The following is a 19,494-nucleotide window of genomic DNA, read 5'->3' on the forward strand; positions in this document are numbered from 1 at the left end:
ACATCCGCATATTTAAACAGGTCGACCGCCTTACTCGGATGACGCTGGGAATAAACACTGGCATAAATTAAAAAGGCCGAAGTCCAGTTCTCAATAGACTTCGGGACTCGAGGCCTCCGAGCCAATTCCAATTCTTCTTCCTTCGACCCCTCCTTAGCTTGGACATCGCGATGGAGAAGCCGAAACACATCCACAAATTCACCATTCCAGATGCGGGTTTTAGTTTTCTCGGACAAATGGGACCCCAAAGGCATCCCCACCCCAGAATATGGCAATTTTTTAGGCAGGATACTATCCTCCGTAGCAGGCTGTACAGCAGCCACCCCAGCCCCAACAGAAGAAACTTCCCCCGCATTGTGCACAGTAGAAACAGTCAAACTCACCGGCCGCTCAAGCCTCGGTGCCAGAGCGACTCGCTCACCAATAACCCCATCACCCGTACCTATTGATCGGGTACGCTTAGCCGGGAGACTCTCCCTTGGGTTCCACACAGCCCACCATCCGTCCTTACCTCTAGGCAACTGTGCCGACTTCTGCTGAAAATCCACAGGAGCCCCTGGAGGTGGTCTACTCCTTGCCGCCTCACGTACCGCTGCATGGTCCGCACAAGACGCCTGCAAGATACGAGAAACAGGGGGTTGCCCCAGCCCACCCCTCTGGGCCCGTGCTGCCAAAAGCCCAACATCGTTATCCCTCAATTCCCCGTCTTCCAAATCATTTCCATGAATATCCAAACGTAAAGCATCACCAGAAAAAGAAACTTGTGCACTGCCACTGGGCAGAGCCCCATCCCCAATACCCCCATCATAAAACTGCCAATCAATGTCATGAAAACTCCGCGCGCGCAGAGCTGTAGAAGAGAGATCCGCTCCAGATAACTCTCCCGTGATCCCACCACTGGAAACAGCCGTAGGGACAGTTCCCAAGCCCGTAGAACCAGGCAACAGCCGCCCAGCTGGAGGAACAACCGGAAAATTGCGGCCGCTCAAGCCAGAATGCGAAGAATCAGCAAAACTGCCCCCCCCACAGCGGCAAGGGGAACCCCAAAGGAGGACCCAGCAACCTGCGCCAACCCAGAGCCACCACCCGACCCGGTCGCCAAACCACCCTGGGAGGCACCAGGCTGCGCCCGAGGGGCCGGGAACAGCACGTGGCAGGGAACAGGGGGCGCCCCCCCAATGTCCAGACCCAGCCCACCAGGCGACAAGGACTGCGGGGAAGCAGAAGGGGGGGAACACGGCCAGGAACCATGGACCCGGGGGCCGGGGGCGGGGAGGGGGCATCACCAGAGGCGACCAAGGCGGTGTCCGGGGGGGGGGAGCCCCGAGGGGGAAAAAACTGGCAGCAAAGAAGGAGCAGGCCCGGAGTCTGGGCAGCCCTGAGCAAAAACACCGAGGGAAGGGTGGGGAGCGTGCCCCAGCACGGAGGTGGCAGGGGACAGCAGGTAGCACTGCCCATTCACCCACAAATAGGGCGAAGCCCCTGCAGACACATCATGCCCAGAAGGGGAGGGGCCCCCAGGAACAGTGGCAGCAGCCCGTGCCCAGGCGGGGCATGTGGGGTCGAGGCTCCGCCCCCGCTTCATCCCAGAAACAACAGAAGGCTTCCTGGTCTTACCAGGAGGGGGCCCAACCAAACGCTGGGCCTGCCGGCCCACAGAACGCCCCCGCCTCCCCCCGGGCGCCCCACGCAAGCCAGCACTGCCAAAGGGTAAAAGACATACCTGCTGGTGGGCGCCCGGGTCAACCGGCGGGGGCCCCGAGTCTGTGGGAACCTGGGCCGGCATATCCAAAACCGCCGGCATGGCAGCTTCCCCGTCTTCGGCGTCGTCCGGGTCAGGTGACAAACATGCCGTCACCGCCCGAGACACGCCTTCAGCAGCCTTTCGATGGGGGCGGGCCAAACCCACCCACGCCTCCGCCGGCACTCCGGGCCGCAGGAGGTCCTCGCGCCCGGCTGCACACAGCGTCTGGACAGCCCTCCGGACCTCCGCCGCCTCCTCCATAGCCCCCACTAAAGGTAAACAAGACGCGGAGCCAGCAAAACAAACCTCCCCTCCCTTGCCTCCCGCTACGCAGTTCCCAACCGCCAGCCTGACTTCCCCTTATCTACTCCCCTAATTAACCCACCTGCTTCCCGATTACTCGCGCGAACGCACCCAGGGAAAGACCAGCTCGTGCCTGGCTCTCCCTGGGTCCCCCCTTTTGTTGTATTCTGCTGTTTGCGTTATGTCAACAAATGTTGCTAACTTAACTGTCAAATCCTGAACAGGCCTTACGAGTTCCTTGGCAAGCAACCATTTACACTGTCTAAGATTGTAAAATAGCGCTATTTCACATCCACAGCTATTTACGTCTGCAGTCAACCCAAGATAGTGGACGGGACAGTATCTTAAATAAGCACACCTTAGGTGATAAGGACCAGGGAGCATGCAGTGGTAGGAGAAAGAGGCAGATGATGGAATCAAATTAGGCAGCCTTGGTATCCAGAAATACTGTCAATCAGCTGAGCTGGCGGCATACTCTTTAAAAAAACACCCCACTGCACCACTACTTATTAACATTATTATTTACAAATTAGGCACTGGTTACACTCACACAAATCTAAAGTTAACTTGAAACTGCCAATTTCGATTGCATAGTACACACCTGGTATATGTTGGTTATGTGAATCTTGGCAGAAATTAAAGAGGAGTACATTTGATTCATTACATTGGCACTTGTATTTGTGAGATGTGATCCATACCAACATTCAGAGAATAAAGCGTTGTATTAGTTTTGGCCTCTTTTTACACATTACTTACACAGTCTTACATATACATGGCACATGATATGTTAAAGCAGGGCCAACTTTTGCATTGGTGGCGCTTTTCAGCAACAATCATGTCTGTTGCCTGTTGGACTTGGCCTTCTCTGCAGTTTCACCCCCAAACTTCTTTCCTTCTCCCCTCCTGTTTTCTGAACCCATTTTTTTTGGCTTTTAGGACACTATGAAATGTAACACTGCTAACCAGTGCTAAATTGCTTGTGCTCTCACCTTTAAACATGATAACATTTTCATACACCCAATTGGCCAATTTAATTTACTTGTAAGTTCCTACTGAAGTGGCACTACATGTACCCAATGCCTGTAAGTTAAATGCTACTAGTGGGTCTCAAGAATTTATTGTGGCACCACTTTAGCTCTTTAAAATATGTCTCAGATCGGCCATGTGTACAGTTGTAATCTGCCTTTTCGACCTGGCAAAATAAACCCTTTTAATAAATATAGCTCACCCCTAGAGTAGCCCATAAACAGACTATAGGGTAGGGTGCATTGAATTTAAAAAGTTGTTCATATATTAGTAACTTTTAAATGTCTCACAAGAGATTTACAACCATCCCTTACATTCAATAAGCGCTAACCTTTTCTTGAGAACAGGAGAAAATGTAATGTTTGGTCCCTAAAGAATTGTAATTTAAAATCCTCTTTATTGGTAATATTTAATTTTAAGTCACGGTTCTGAAAAAGCCACTTTTAGAAAGTTAGAGCAAACACTGAAGATGATGGACGGATCGCTGAAACTTTTCAGACACTAACCCCCTGTAACAGATCTTGGTTTAATCCATCATCGTTCGTTAGCTCACTTTCCCACGTCGGTTCAGACCCAGCCATATGCAAATCAGTCTTGACCCTGTTTCTCATTGGAACAGTCCAGCCCAAACTGCCAAGGCAAGTCTTCCCTGAACCAGAAACAAGCATCCTGGGACTAGTTTCCAGGTAACCCCCTGATCAGCAAGGCTAGCTGGAATCCAGTGGAAAAGTGAGCAAGCGACCCAGGTCTGGGCATACCCTGCCAACTTAGGGCAAACAAAGCAAACACAAGGAGATGATGGAGGGAGCACTGAATCTTTTCAGACACTCACCCCCAGTCACAGACCTGGGTTGAATTCATCATTGTTCTTTAGCTCACTTCGCCACCTCAGTTCAGATCCAGCTATATGCAAATCAGTCTTGACCCTGTGTCTCAAGGGAACAGTCCAGCCCGAACTGCCAAGCCTGGTCTTCCCTGAACCGGAAACTAGCATCCAGTTTCGAGGTAACACCTCTCATCAGCCAGGCTACCTTGAATCCAATGGCAAAGTGAGCAAGGGACCCACGTCTGGGCATACCCTGCCAACTTAGGGCGAACAGAGCAAATACAAGGAGATGATGGACGGAGCGCTGAAACTTTTCAGACACCCACCCTCAGTCACAGGTCTGGGTTGAAACCATCATCATTCTTAAGATCACTTTGCCACCTCAGTTCAGACCCAGCTAGATGGAAATCAGTCTTGACCCTGTGCTTCATGAGAACAGTCCATCCCAAACTGCCAAGCCGGGTCTTCCCTGAACTGGAACAAGCATCCTGGGACCGGGTTTCGGGATAACACCCCTCAGCAGCCAGGCTAGTTCAAATCCAGTAGAAAAGTGAGCAAGGGACCCACATCTGGGCAGGGTGGCGAACATAACAAACACAAGGAGATGATGTTTAGTGCACTGAAACTTTTCACTCACCCCCAGTCACATATCTGGGTTGAATCCATCATCGTTCTTTAGCTCACTTCGCCACCTCAGTTCTGACCCAGCTATATGCAAATCAGTCTTGACCATGTGCCTCATGGGAACAGTCCAGCCCGAACTGCCAAGCCAGGTCATCCCTAAACCAGAAACAAGCATCCTGGGACCGGTTTCTGGGTAACACTCCTAATCAGCCAGGCTAGCTTGAATCCAGTGACAAGGTGAGCAAGGGACCCGCATCTGGGCATACCGTGCCAACTTAGGGTGAAGAAAGCAAACACAAAGAGATGGTGGAGGGAGCGCTGACACTTTTCAGACACTCACCCCGAGTCACAGATATGGGTTGAAACCATCATCATTCTTAAGCTCACTTTGCCACCTCAGTTCAGACCCAGCTATATGCAAATCAGTTGTGACCCTGTGCCTCATAGGAACAGTCCAGCCCGAACTGCCAAGCCAGGTCATCCCTGAACCACAAACAAGCATCGTGGGACCGGTTTCTGGGTAACATTCCTCATCAGCCACGCTAGCTTGAATTATGTGGCCAAGTGAGCAAAGGACCCATGTCTGGGCATACCCTGCCAACTTAGGGGGAACAGAGCAAATACAAGAAGATAATGGACGAAGCTCTGAAACTTTTCAGACACTCACCCCCAGTCACAGATTTAGGTTGAAGCCATCATCATTCTTAAGCTCACTTTGCCACCTCAGTTCAGACCCAGCTATATGCAAATCAGTTATGACCCTTTGCCTCATGGGAACAGTCCAGCCAGAGCTGCCAAGCCAAGTCTTCCCTGAATTGGAACAAGCAGTTGGTCTTATTGTTTTTCTCCCAGACAGTGTCACAAAGAGGGGCTAGGTGTTGGTAGGATTGGTATTTTGACAGGATGGGTGGGGTGGGTGGAGTTGTCACCTATCGCACTTGCACTTCAATTGGGGCTGGTGCCTGCACTCACAAAATATTTAACAGGGAGGGGCAGAAAGGACATTTTGGAACCAGATGTTTTGGAAAGTCTAGACATTTCTCCCTCTTCAAAACTGACTCCAGGTCAAAATGTTGGACCCTGAGACACACTCTTTACTATACTCCTGAACCTGTGGATATTACAGATAAAGGACTGGCCTGCTGCCCGAGTACTGCCCTGCTGCTTGAGGCCTTCCCTGCTCTCTGATCAGGAAGACTGTACCTGCTCCCTTCATCCAAGGCTATCCAGGGTGACTCCGAGGCTCAGTCGGTTGACCTTTTGTTCTGAGCTCTTGGGATACAATAGCTCCAGTGGCCACCCATTAATTGTTTAGCTGACCTACTAAACTTCTCCTGCAACTTGCCCGACCTAAGCCCTGTTGGCCTCTGCTTGAGTAAGACCCTTATCAATAAGAGGTGCCTCCCCACGCCCTGGTCCCTTGGCCCATCAGTTGGGCTCCTCCTGTGAAGAAAAGTAGAAATCCTGAAGTTTTGGAGTCTTTGCAACCACAAACAGGCCCTTTTGAGTCGATATCTAGCTGCCTGTAATGACTGCCAGTGTGAAGCTCCGGTGGATCCAATTCTTTGCACTTCAACAACCACCAGCGATGACCAGTTAGTCAAGCTTTGCACTTTGTGCTACAGCATCGGCAGCCTGTAGTGACCGCCAATACGAATTTCTAAAATTACAATATGCAATACCTAACAGTCTTGTTGTGCGACAGCAAGCACCATCTGTTACACCTGTCCTGGTCTTTGCACTACAGTGATGACCATCCTCAACACTCTCCCTGATCCTCACAGCCTCCTCCACCATGAATTGGACTCTTAAGAAATGCCTCTTGCATTGCTTAAGCAATATTGTTGGGCTATAGACCTCAAATATGAATTTCTTGGGTCCTCTGTACCAGGATCGATGTCAGTGATACAAAGCAGAGATTCTTTTTATCACAAAACTGCCATTTATGTAAGTGTGGGCATTGACTCAGCTCCGCCAGCGGAGTTTGTGGCGTTTTAGAGCTCCACACTCCATTTGGAGTGTGAAGTTTGCATTAACTGCACTAGAAGTGGAGTGGAGTTTACTGGTGTCCTATTGGAGGAGTCTAGGACTTACCTCCCAAATGGTGGCTATCCACAGCGATGCAGCCCAGCCACCAGTCTCTCCTAGCTTCCACTGCCTTCCTGTTCCTGCCCACACACTCTGCTGATTAGGTAATAGGCAGAAGTCAAAGTCTTTGATGTCTCCCCAACTTCAAAGACACCACTTGGTATAAGTACTGGCCATCAGACACCAACACTTCAGTACACTTCTGGAGCTGCAGATACTCTCCTAAGAAGTTGGACTGCTGGGCTGCTACTCTGGTGGACTCCTGCTTCGCTGTGCTGTCCTGCTACGTGCTGCCTTCTTGCCTGGGTGGGAAGGAATGGGCCTGCATCTCTTGAATCCACGGTGACTTCAAAGGCTAGTAGGCTGGCTTCCTGATTTGAATCATCAGGGACATGACAGACTTCCAACAAGTCTGCATCTGCACATGGGCTCTGCCATCTGTGCGTCCACCCTACCAAGTAGGCCATCCCAGTCTTGGACCCTTGAAAGTGGGCCTAAGGTGCTTACCAGTGAAACTGATGCATCTTTTCTGCTGAGCGGCGCATGCTCAAGCCAAACCAAGCACCTCATTGGCCGAGCAGCACATCATCTGGCAGAACCAAAGCATCACTGCTGCTGTGTGGATTGGGACTGGTGTAGAAGGTCAACATCACTCTCTCATCTTCAGAACCCTTGCATCGGGATGGTGTGGCACATCTCCGAGCCAGGTTCTCATATCATTCATCGACAGCAGCTCAATGACTACAACAGTCTGCATCGTAGCCCTTGCAGCCGCTCGGAACCAATGCATCGCTAGCTGTGCGCTGCATCCTCGATGCCTAGACTTCACATCGCAACCTCTGTCAATGGAATCCTTGGTGAAAATGCAAATGGACCTCACTCTGCAGTCTTGCGGCATTTTGGAAGCGACGCACCACTTCTATTGCACGAAGGTTTCCCACCTTGACACCACACAGCGCTCTGCAACCAAGATTTAAGGTACTTTGTTCAGCTGACATAACTGGGTGCTCTTTCACAGTCAGCCTGAACTTGTTATTCTGTCCTGGTCCAGCGTGAGAAGATATCCCTTGTTGGCGCTTTGTGCTCTTTGGTGCTATTTTACCTTAAAGTTTTGAAATTCAATATCTCTGGTTCCTCTGGTTCCTTGATTCATGTTTGTCAAAGTCAAAGTCAAAAAGGCTTTATTTCGATAAAAAGTTATCATAAAAGCTTCACATAAAACGCAAATACATCAAGTTTAAAAGCAAAAGTATAAGCAAGCATAAACAACAAGAGTTTATATACAAAAAAAGAAAAATTTGTTAAAAGGTTGCAATATTTTAAGAAAATTCATTTTGGTGATCAATTTAAAAAAGAATTAAACAGTTAATTTTAGCCTTTTAGTTCTAATGGACCAAGCCCATGATAAAAATTTGGCTAGGGCGCAAGCATAGGTGGCACGACTATCAGACATTAATATGCGAATTGCGTCCATGTGGCTCCTAGTGCCCAGCTGGCGGCATAAAATTTTAAGCCATACCCTCCTGGGTAGGGCATACTCTCCACATTCAAACATGAAGTGTGCCACTGTCTCTGGTCTAACTATGCATGCTGGACAAAGCTCTGTAGTTTGCGCAGGAAATTTCCATCGTGAGGTAAAAGAATGTAAGGGAAGGGTTCCTGCTCTAAATTTAAAATACAGGGCTCTATCAAAAGGTTTTTCAATAGTGTCAAGGTACAGTTCCCGTTTTGGCAGGTCCTTGAACCTCAAAAAGTATTCAGCGAGTCTGCCCAAGGAAGTACTGGTAATCCTTTGTAATGAAATCCAGTTCCAATAAAGTTTCTTGAGGATTGATTTTGGGGGTGAAGATCTATTTACCCACGCGTCATTTAAGCCCAGGTTTAGTAACAATGTTTTCATATCTTTCAACCATTTGATTTTGTGCCACCCTGGTAATGACATGATTTCTGAAAGACCTTGCGCGTATTTCCCAAGTTCCTCCACTCGCCACAGGCGTGCCCATAGCAAAAGAGGGCGGAATCTTGCAAGATTATCAATTGGGCAACAACCTAGGTCCAACATTAGCGGGACCATAGGAGTACCCTGTGGAAGTGACATAATCGCTCTAAAAAAATTTTTCTCTGATCTTGGTAGGTCGGTAGAAATAGATGAGCCCCAAAGTTCCGCCCCGTAAAGGGCTGAACTAACCCCTTTGGCTGAGTAGATTTCGAGGACAACCGCTATCGGTCTGGTTGAACAGGAGCGTTGTTCTTTCAGAAGGGCTCCTGTTATCCTCTTATGGGTTAATAGCATTTTGTCCAGGTGTGGGGTCCATTGCATTTTGTGTGATAGGCGAATGCCAAGGTAGTCGAAAACTTCCACCCTCTCCAAGGGTTCCATATTCAGGGTAGGGGGGCGGGCTGGTTTTTTTTGAGAATTCAACACAAGGTATTTTGTCTTGCTCGTGTTAATTACCAAGCCTCGTTTGGAACAGAAGGATTGAAAGTTGTTTAGAAGCCTTTGGAGGCCTATTGGGGTTTTTGATATTAAAAGCGTATCATCCGCGAAGAGGAGGGTAGGTATACGTTCGCCAGCCAGGGATGGTTCATCTGAAGGATGTTCCCGGAGATGCTCAGCCACCCCATTGATGTAAAGGGAAAAAAGGGTGGGAGCTAACACACATCCCTGGCGGACCCCTCTCTCAACCGGGATACTACTTGTTTTCTCCCCTCCTGTGCGCCACCTAATCTGGGCAAAGCTATTTTCATGTAGCCTGACTAGTAGTGAGAGTAGGTAGTGGGGCATCCCCATATCAGCCAAAACACTCCATAGTGTCTCCCTCGGTACAAGGTCAAAGGCAGTCTTTAAATCGATGAACGCGAGATAAAGACTGCCCTTGCCTATAACCACAACTTTCCAATACACCATCATTAATCTAAAAGCTTGTTCTATTGTCCCGGTGCCCACTCTAAAGCCCGCCTGGTAGTCAGAAAGGATTTTATTTTCATCTATCCAATCTAGTATTCTGACCAGTAGAACCTTGCCAACTACTTTTTGGCTAATGTCCAACAAGCTAATGGGTCTATAATTTGATGGGTCTTCTCTGGCACCTTTTTTAAAAATAGGGACCACCTCCGCCCCTTTCCACGAGGAGGGGATAGGGGCGCCCCTACAAATGGCAACAAGTAGGGAGTGGATCAATTTTCCCCACTTTGGGATATCAGATCGCAAAAGGTCGCCAGGAATACCATCCGGGCCAGCAGCCTTTTGGGGCATGATAGTGCCTATCGCATATTCCACTTCTTTAATTGTGAAGTCGAAGTCTTCAGGGAGGGTGTCCCAATTTAGTGGGAACGATGTTGAGACCACTGCCCCCCCTTCAAGGTCATTGTGAGCAGCGGAAGTAAAGCAATCATCTTGGCGAGAATAAAGCTTTGAAAAGTGTTTAACCCAAGCCTGACTTGGAATATTACATGTTATCAGGTCGCTATCTGGCCTATTTTTAGCTCTGATAGTATCCCAGAAACATTTAGAATCTTTCTTGGAACTGGCTTCTTTAAGAGTACACCAGTAGGCCTCTTCCCACTCCTTTTTTGCTTGTACCAATACTCTCTTGTGCTCTTTCCTGGCTATCTGAATCTGGGGTTGGGATTTGCTTTTAACAGCCTCAATTAAATGAGTCTTAGCCCTCCTACATGCTGCGGTGTACCAATCGTGCTTTCCCTTTATTTTGTCCTGGGACATATTCCTCCCTGCGGAGCCCTTTACCCAAAAAACTTCGCCTATGTTCTTAACGGCTGCTTCAAAAATGGGTGTTGCCTTATCAGCTAGCATGACTGAATTAATATTATCTAGCTCTATTTGTGAGGCCATAAGAACCTCATCTATGCTTGAAAGTTTGACAGCGTCGTTGGCAACTTTATTCCACTTTAAGCGTCTTCCACAGGAAGAAACAGTGATCTTATGTGTGGAATTGGGTGGTACTATCGATACATTACTAAGCCAGGGATTCGTTATGGATAGGGAAAGTGAATTGTGGTCACTCTCCACAGTAGGTATAACTGCCATATCTTCGACCAGACTCCAGAGTTTTAAGTCCAACAAAATATAGTCAATCCTCGAGGTGTGACCGACTCTGTTGAACGTAGGAGCACCCATCCGATCTGAAATTGTACGGCCATTCGTGGCTCTTAGTTCAAACTCTAGTGTCAGTGCATTTAACTGCACTGCGCTACGGGACCAACGTTTTATCGGGGGGATGGTAAGTATTGGAATACCCCATCTACTATCTTCCTCACCTAAATCAGGAATGCCCTCCATAGGTAGCGGCTCGTAAGTGCAGTTAAAATCACCTGCTACTAAGATGTGATTAGCTTCCTTATGGTCTCTAAGCTGCAACTCAAGGTCAGATATTACCGATGAGATGCACCCATTTTTTGTGCCTCTAGCATAGATGTTATATAAGACTAGGGATAAGCCTCTAGAAGGGCAAGTCAGTAGAATTCCTAAGATATCTGGGCTGTTTACCTGCTTAGATGTTGTTCGGCAGTTAAGGGAAATGCTTACCCAGATAAGGAGACCCCCCGAGGGACGCCCCTTCCCATACCTGGGTTTCTCAGCTGGAACAAAGTAGGTTACAAATCCAACCCGGTGGAGTGGTTCAGTGCTCCAGGTCTCCTGGAACATGCAGATCTTATGTGCTTCAACCAAATCGCTGCACTCGGGCAGGCCCAATTTTCTATGAATGCCCGCAAGGTTCCAGCTAAGGATTTTAATTTTTTCCTTAGCGGTTTTACTTTTAGTACTAATAGTATCACTATGGCTTTTGAATTCTGAACATTCCCTTTCTAAATCAGAGGATGTTATCTGGGTCTGACTAGTGGCTATTATAATTGGAGGATTGGGGCATGTCAAATGTGGTATAATTAGTGGGCCCTCCTCCTCTCCCCTATGCAGGTCCAGATGTGAACAGGTAGTTTCCTCAAAAGTGAGTCAATCTACCTCATCGAGGGCACAAAATCTATTCCAGTGAGCAAACTGAGATAAAAAGGGGTCGGCTACAGGTGGTCCTTGCCATGGTTGCTGCCACTGGAGGATAGTATGTTGCGGAGCGTGTGTATACCCTCTGTTGATTGGATAACTGAATCTTGGGGGTTGTTGTCTTGGTGCCATAGGTAAAAAGTAGGATAGAGGAAGTGGATGGATTTGGGTGGCTGATCCACTACTAGGTCCGTTGCATATATAATTCACTACCCCTGTATCCCTGAAATTGACAGTTACAACGTCTCCTGCTATAGTCTTAGTATTCCTTCCCACCCATTCTCCTCTTCGAACTGCAAGTATATCACCACACATATGCAGTGGTAGCGGTTTGTGCAGCTGAAGCCACTGGGCACATTTGTTTTTCAATTCAACAAAGGTTTCTCTTCTTCCCTCCTTCAGTGGTGGTACGCCCGTCAGTACAACCACAAAGGGTGAGGCTTCCGGTGGCAAGTTGATTGTCTTAAAGCGAGCCGGCCTAGTTTTTGGTTCTTGTGTCTTGTTTGGAGAGGAGGTTGATGTTGGGTTGGTATCCAAACTTTTAGAGCCCTTTACTGGTTGATTCAGCCCTTTTTTAGGGCCTGAGTCTGTTTGGGTCTCCGGGGTAGGGCCAGTAGCACTAGGAGTTAAGGGAGCAGCAACAGATTTTTCCCTCATTTGAGACTGATGTTGAGTTACTACTCCTGAGTTTGTTGGTAATATTTTGGCCTTGACGGTAACATCTTTTGAGGGTTTGCTACTAGTGGTATTTCCCAGGGACACTTCTTTTGTTTTTCCGTGTGACTGTATTGGCACGTTTCCACTTGCTTTACTAGGATCAGTCCATTTAGTGTTGATTAGTGATGTCAGTCTATCAATTTTTTCTACATTAGGGGCTTGATATGAGCAGTTATCGTAGCTTCAAGATCCGATTTTAAGTCAGCTACCATATTTTCGACCCAACAAGGTATGCCTGATACAGAATTTGGGGCTGGTGACACTAAGTTATGGTTCCGAGTATTATTTTTAGGCTTTTTCTTCGGCTTAATTTCGCTCTTAGTAGGACCTGTATTCCCTAGTCCTGACGATACACCAATTGTCGTTCCATCGGCCCTTAGAGGAACTGAATTAGGTGACATATTTTGAGGGTTTCTCTGCTGTTCAGTAGAGGGCTGACCGCATGGAAGATCAACGAAAGAGGCGGTGACTCCGAGGCTTAGGTCTAGATCATCAATAGCATCTTGTGGAGGACCCACAAGATCAATTGACGCCTCCTGAGTGTCGGACAAAAATATTGTTGGCGGCAAGGATAGCCTCCTTTCGGTGTTTGCAATGGCAGAAGACACAGCCCCTAAAGTTTGTTTAAGCATGATATCAATTGCTGTGAGGGTAGGGACCGGTTGCGGGGCAATTTCTTTTTGTCTTGTTTTGGAACGTAGAACAGGCATTCCACCGGTTTTCAGACCTTTCTTCATGTTTAGATTAAAGCAATGGGGTAGTATCCGAATGTATTCAAAAACTAAAGGACTGAAGTTCCTGACCTTAAACACTCGTTGGTCGACAGGAAAGAGATGTGGCCCGGCCTCCTCTGGCCGCTGAGGGCCGTAGAGAGCCCTCCCTTTGCCCGGGCTTCGCCCGGCGCTCCCGCGCAGCGAGAGTATACTAATAAAATAGGTGTGGCGTCCAGGGGCGGGGCAGTCAGGGGGCGCAGACCAGATGCCAGAGGTCAAGCAGGGACTCCTGGGAATACGAGTCCCTGCAGCGCTCCACCCCTGATTCGCCCATGCCTCCTCCCCAGGCAAACTGTATTCCAAAGGCAAAGGGTTGAGGCGGTGTCAGTTACACCGCGCAGCGGCACCCGCGGAGCGGGTGCGGCAAGTCGTCGAGCGTGATTTGGCAGCCGACTTGGCAGCAGGGTGACAGCGTCCCAGGTACAGCGGCGTGTGTGCTATTCTTTAAAGTTCCCGCCTGGCTCCAGGGTCCGGTGACTTTTGAAGTGGTTTGCCGTCCGGGGGGCAGGGCAGTCAGGGGGCGCAGACCAGATGCCAGAGGTCAAGCAGGGACTCCTGGGAATACGAGTCCCTGCAGCGCTCCACCCCTGATTCGCCCTTGCCTCCTCCCCAGGCAAACTGTAGTCCAAAGGCAAAGGGTGGAGGCGGTGTCAGTTACACCACGCAGCGGCACCCGCGGAGCGGGTGCGGCAAGTCGTTGAGCGTGATTTGGCAGCAGACTTGGCAGCAGGGTGACAGCGTCCCAGGTACAGCGGCGTGTGTGCTATTCTTTAAAGTTCCCCGTTTGTCATTTTTTGACTTGTTTTAGTTATTGAAATCTTCTCTATTTTTCTAGACCTGGTGCGAGATCTTTTTGCATGGTGTTTTCACTGTTTTTACTGTTAGAAGTGTCAAACAAATACTTTAAAAATTGCTTTCAAGTTAAGCCTTACTGCTCTGTGCCAAGCTACCAGAAAATGAGCACAGGTTAATTTTGGGTTTGCTTGTACCTTACCCTGACTAGGATTGTGGTTGTTGCGTGACCAGGGCTCATATCCCAGTCAACCAACAACCTTATTTCTAATAGATAGGTATTGCCTTGGTGAAGAAATCCTGGCGGTGTGGAGGCGTAACTGCACCCTTGAATGGCATCATACGTAAGTTACGTGGAATGAAAAACCAGGAGCCATTTCCTGGAAAGGCAGACATATGCAAAATAATTTGTGCATGTGTTCATCCAAACAGTATTAGAACTAGGGTAATATAGAACTAGCTGCATTTTCACATTAGCATTAATGATAATACCAATTTAAAACGTGTTAGAATAAAAGTAACGCTGTAAAAAGGCTGAAAGAGTGTGGCACAAGGAGTATATTCTGAGAGAGATGGAGGCGTATTGACTGGCACTGATGAAATATCATTCCCTGCTCAAGATTACTAAAAAGGAATATTTTGACAACCTGTTTGAAAGGGCCGGTAATATGATTTGCAAAGTATTCATGATGGTGAACAGATTTATGTCTCCAGTGGCCTGTTCTAGAGAAGCCCTCCGGTCTCTAGAATGGTGTAATAAGCTGGCTACCTTTTTTCAGGAGAAAGTTATGAATCTCCAATTAAGCCTTGCTGGCTCTGTGCTGGAGGTGAATTGTTTTTCCTCTTATGAGGAAGTGATAAAAAACGCAGGGTTTTCCCTCTTTTCCTTTGAAACCACCTCTTGTGAGGAGTCACTAGCAGCCATCTTATGTCTGAGGTCTGACTCGCCCGTTGATCCTCTCCCCATTAGTGTATTGATCATGGCAGCAGAGGCCATCAATTCATGGGCAAATAAGCTGCTGAATGAGTCACTGACCACCGCTATAGCCCCAAGAGACTAGAAACAGGCTAAAATACTTCAGTTACTGAAGAAGCTCTCAGACAGTAATTACAGGCATATCTCCCAACTGCCTGCAGTCTCCAAGATCTTGGAGAAATCAGTCAACAATCAGCTTTCTTGTCATCAGGAGTCAAATGTTCTCCTTCATTCTAGTCAGTGGACTTTAGGAAGAATGTAAGTAATGAGGCGGCCTTACTAGGAAATCAAAGGCACTCTGGATGACAAGGGCAAGGCAGTGCTGATTTTGTTAAATCTGTCTGCCACCTTTGATGCCATTCCTTGCTGCTAGAATGCATCTCAAGGATTGGAGTGAAGAGTATGGCCCTTAGTTGGCTGACCTCTGTCTTAGACAATATAGAACAGGAGGCCTGGCTGCCTTGGTTTGCTTCCGGCAATAGGGCAATCTCAGTCAGTGTCCCGCAAGGTTCTACCCACAGCCCAAGTCTGTTTACTTGGATGCTAAGGCATTTGGAGGCTCTTCATGTAATTTCCATTGAAATGAATGGGCACTCCATGACGAGTTACCCTTGTCATTAGCATCCAAGTGGTTAATGCCTATTTTACCCCACTCTCTTCTATAGTTGAGTCATTTGGTGGCAAGATTGTATCAAATTCAGATGACACGCAGATTCTCTTCTCCTTTAAAGATGTGAAGGCTCTGGCTTTTGACTCCATTAAATTGTGACTAACTGCTGTGTTTTATTGCTTGCATCAGAAACAATTGATGTGTAATACACACAGAACTGAAATACTCTTTTTTGGCACTACGGCACCTACCTGCTGGTCGCCATGCTGGCCAGATGGTTCTGTTCTGCCTGTATCTTGCACAGACACAGCCAATAACCTGGGAGTTAAGTTAGTCAATTGCTTATCTTTCCAACCCCAGATTAGTGTAGTGACTGGTATGTTTTGATATCTTGTGGGCTTTGAAAAAGTTTGTTCTCTCTGTCCTCTCCAGCTAGGAAAAACGTTATTCAGGCTCTGATATCATATGTCTTGTATCATTGTCTTCCGGAGTATGTCATCCATTGACTTCGAATGGCGCAAAACACTGGAGAGCAACTTCTACTGAATTTTCCAAAGAGATCTAGGACCTCCAGCCATCTTTTTTCCTTGCACTGGCTACCAGTGAGGAAGAGTATCCTGTCTAAAAGTTTGGTGTTGCTCTTTCATGCTTTGCACAATATTGGTCCCTGTTACCTGGCTTCCCGTATTCATTTTTCAATCCTGCCAGGAGCAACCGGTCCTCACATGTGGCTTTTGCTAGAGTACAGAGGGTGAAGTTGTCAAGGACTTCCGGACGCTCCTTTTCCTTCCTAGGGCCGTCTGTATGGAATTCCCTTCCGGTGAACCTGAGGCAGGAAAGTTTTGAACTTGCTTTTAGGAAAGGGTTAAATACTTGTCTATACACTATGTAATCTTCTTTTGGCTTTTGGATTAGCGCCGGGACACTCTCAGGAGCATCTGTGCGCTTCATCAATCTGTTTTCGTCATCATGACATGTGCAAAATAATTTACACTTGTTCAGTGTTCCACCCTCCTGCACAAGGTCAGAGCAGGTGTGAACTGGGATTGCAAACAAATTCTGCATTTTTTAATACCAGTCCTAAGTTACTTTGTGCAACCGATTATGCAAGTGAGTAAAAAACCTCTGGAGAATCATGTTAGGGAATTACCTCCCTCCAAAGAATATTTTAGAAGCAAAAAAACAAAATAATATATTTCAGAACAATTGAACCAGAACTGATTATCTTTTTCAGCACCAGTCCATGATAGAAAGCTCCATAGGCAGACCAATGTTGCCTGGGCATTGATAGCTTTATAGTCAAGCCAATTTCTCCAATGCATCTTTGTGTACACATATTACCAGGATAGCATCCACAGCTCCTAAAGGAATTTTCGTAAACCAATATACACAATTTCCCAGTGGGTAAGGCACTTTCCCATGCCAAGATCCAAGTTGTTCCAGTATATATAGCACTATGACCATGCCAGTATATGTGATGCCCATTATGCAAAGCACTCTCCTCAGGCCAGTATTCGTAACATACCATCATTTAACCCCTTCCGTGCGGGGGTAACTCCCCCGCTGTGCTAGGGGGAGGGGGGCGCGCACAGCGCACCCATGATCATGACAAGCTCAGCTTGTCATGAGGCACGGCGCTCGTGTGCTCACGACGAGCTGAGCTCGTCATGAGCACACCCGTTCCCGTGGAACGCTCAGCACAGCAGGGGAATTATCCCCACGTGTGAGCGTTCCACGACTCATGACGAGCTGAGCTCGTCATGAGCAGCGGAGCGCCGTGCCTCATGATGAGCTCAGCTCGTCATGAGCATGGATGAGGTTAAAGTAACAGAGTCAGGCTTTTATCCTCAAACTCCCAGTATTTAAAGGATCTTTCTCAGCACATTATCCACAATGCTCAGTATGTTAAAAAACGACATACTTCAATGAAGAATACCTATAATGTTGCACTGAGTAAAGCATTCTCCAGGCATGTGTCTGCAGCACCTTGAAACCCGTGGCACACAGGTTGAATAAAGATCCCTGCAGTAGGTGATTTGAATCATGGATATACCCCACTACAATTGGAACATGTGACCGATATGTTTACTGAGACATTTCTACAGTAGGTACATTAACCCATGAGCTTTTCTACTGGGATTACTGTTAGAAGTTCTGAAGGAAACAGGACACAGCTGGTATGAAGAGTACTAGTTTATTGACCATCCACTCTCCTCACTAGAGAACACTCCAACATTCTACAGGGAGCTTCAGGATGGGAGAACCCAACAGGGTTCAGGCAGCAGGGGTGGACGGAATGTACCAACAGGGCTAGTTGAAACACATCTCCCTTCCTTATAAAGAGTACCAACAATACGTAGGGTCAGATACAGGGTAGCAACAAATTTGGCTGGGCTCCCCATGAAGAGGATATAACTGGCGTACCTAGAAAAAAGAAGGTTATGGCTGCACTTTCACAATATTGTCAAAACTCCACCATTGACCATTTTCAAACTGTGCTACATTTTTCAACACTTTAACAATCTTGCATGGGGAGTGAAACTTGCTGATGACAGTTCCCGATTTGATGTTCCTTCTGGCTTGCACCATGTCCCCCACTTCCCACTTTTGAACATTAACTCCATGTTTCTTATCGTACCACTGTTTGTACTTGGTTTGATGTTGTCTGACTTTCTCTCCTGCCTCCTCCCAATCTACATCCCTGGCATCGCCACCGTTTAACCAACTGGGATTAAACTTGGTACTAGGTTCCCTCCCACGTAAATACACGAAAGGAGAGACCCCAGTTATTCTATTGGGCGAAGTGTGATACGCCCACAGACATTCCCTCAAACAGTTCTCTACATCTCGTCCATTTATGGTAGCTAGCTGGATATTTTCCATGATGACCCTATTTGCCCTCTCCACCAGGCCATTTGCTTTCGGGCAATAGAGGGCTGTGGTTTCATGTCTTATGCCTGAATTTCCCAGAAAGTCCTGCATCTCCTCAGAGGTGAATTGTACCCCATTGTCAGTAACTAACGTGGAGGGTATACCTTCTTCACAGAACACTTCTTTGAGAAATTGGATCACTGATTTGGTATTGATGTTGTGCACAAACTTTTGCCTTATCCAGTGTGAAGTATAGTCAATCAGAACCAACATGAATCTTTTTTGTACACCTAGATTTTGCATGGGTCCAATGATGTCCATTGCCAACTTGCTCCATGGCTTGGTTGGGACACTTACTGGAGAAAGTGGAGACTTGTGTATCATTTTCGACTTATCACTTTTAGCACATGCCCCACACTCTTTTACAGCTTCTTCCGTCATAGTGTCCATTTTGGGGAACCAAAAATTAGTTCTTACTCTCGCTTTGGTGGCACTACGCCCAAGGTGGCCTTCATGCGCCAAGTCAATGACTCTCTTTCGTAATTCTCTGGGAGGTATCACTCTGTTATTGCGATACACTTTACCTCCAATGACACTCAATTCATGCCTGACCTCCCAAAATTCTTCTACTTCTGCTTCAGCATCTTTCTTCTTGTTAGGCCATCCCTTCTTGACATGCTCCATTACAAAAACAAGTGCTTTATCTTCCTTCATTCCGTCTTCCCACTCTTTCTCTGTGATGGCAGGAAAATCCATCATCATTATGGGACTATCCAGAACTTCCTCAGGTTCTCCTTCCTCTGGTAAAGGTGATCTTGAGAGGAAATCTGCAATAGTATTTTCTTTACCCGGCACGTGTTCGATCTTGAAATTGAAATGTTCCAGTCCTAGAATCCACCTGCTGATGCGCGGGGTGCAATTCTCCAGACCTTTCACAGAGAATATAAACGTGAGGGGCTTGTGGTCCGTCCGTATTGTGAACCTCAATCCCCATAGAAAAAACTTAAAATGCCTGACTGCCCAAAAACACGCCAAGGCTTCTCGTTCGATTACCGAGTAGTTTTTTTCTGGTGGAGAAAGGCTCCTGGACGCGTAGGCAATGATCTTTTCCTCACTACCATTCT

Source organism: Lissotriton helveticus, chromosome 4_1 (genome assembly GCF_964261635.1).
Source record: "Lissotriton helveticus chromosome 4_1, aLisHel1.1, whole genome shotgun sequence".
Classification (NCBI taxonomy): domain Eukaryota; kingdom Metazoa; phylum Chordata; class Amphibia; order Caudata; family Salamandridae; genus Lissotriton; species Lissotriton helveticus.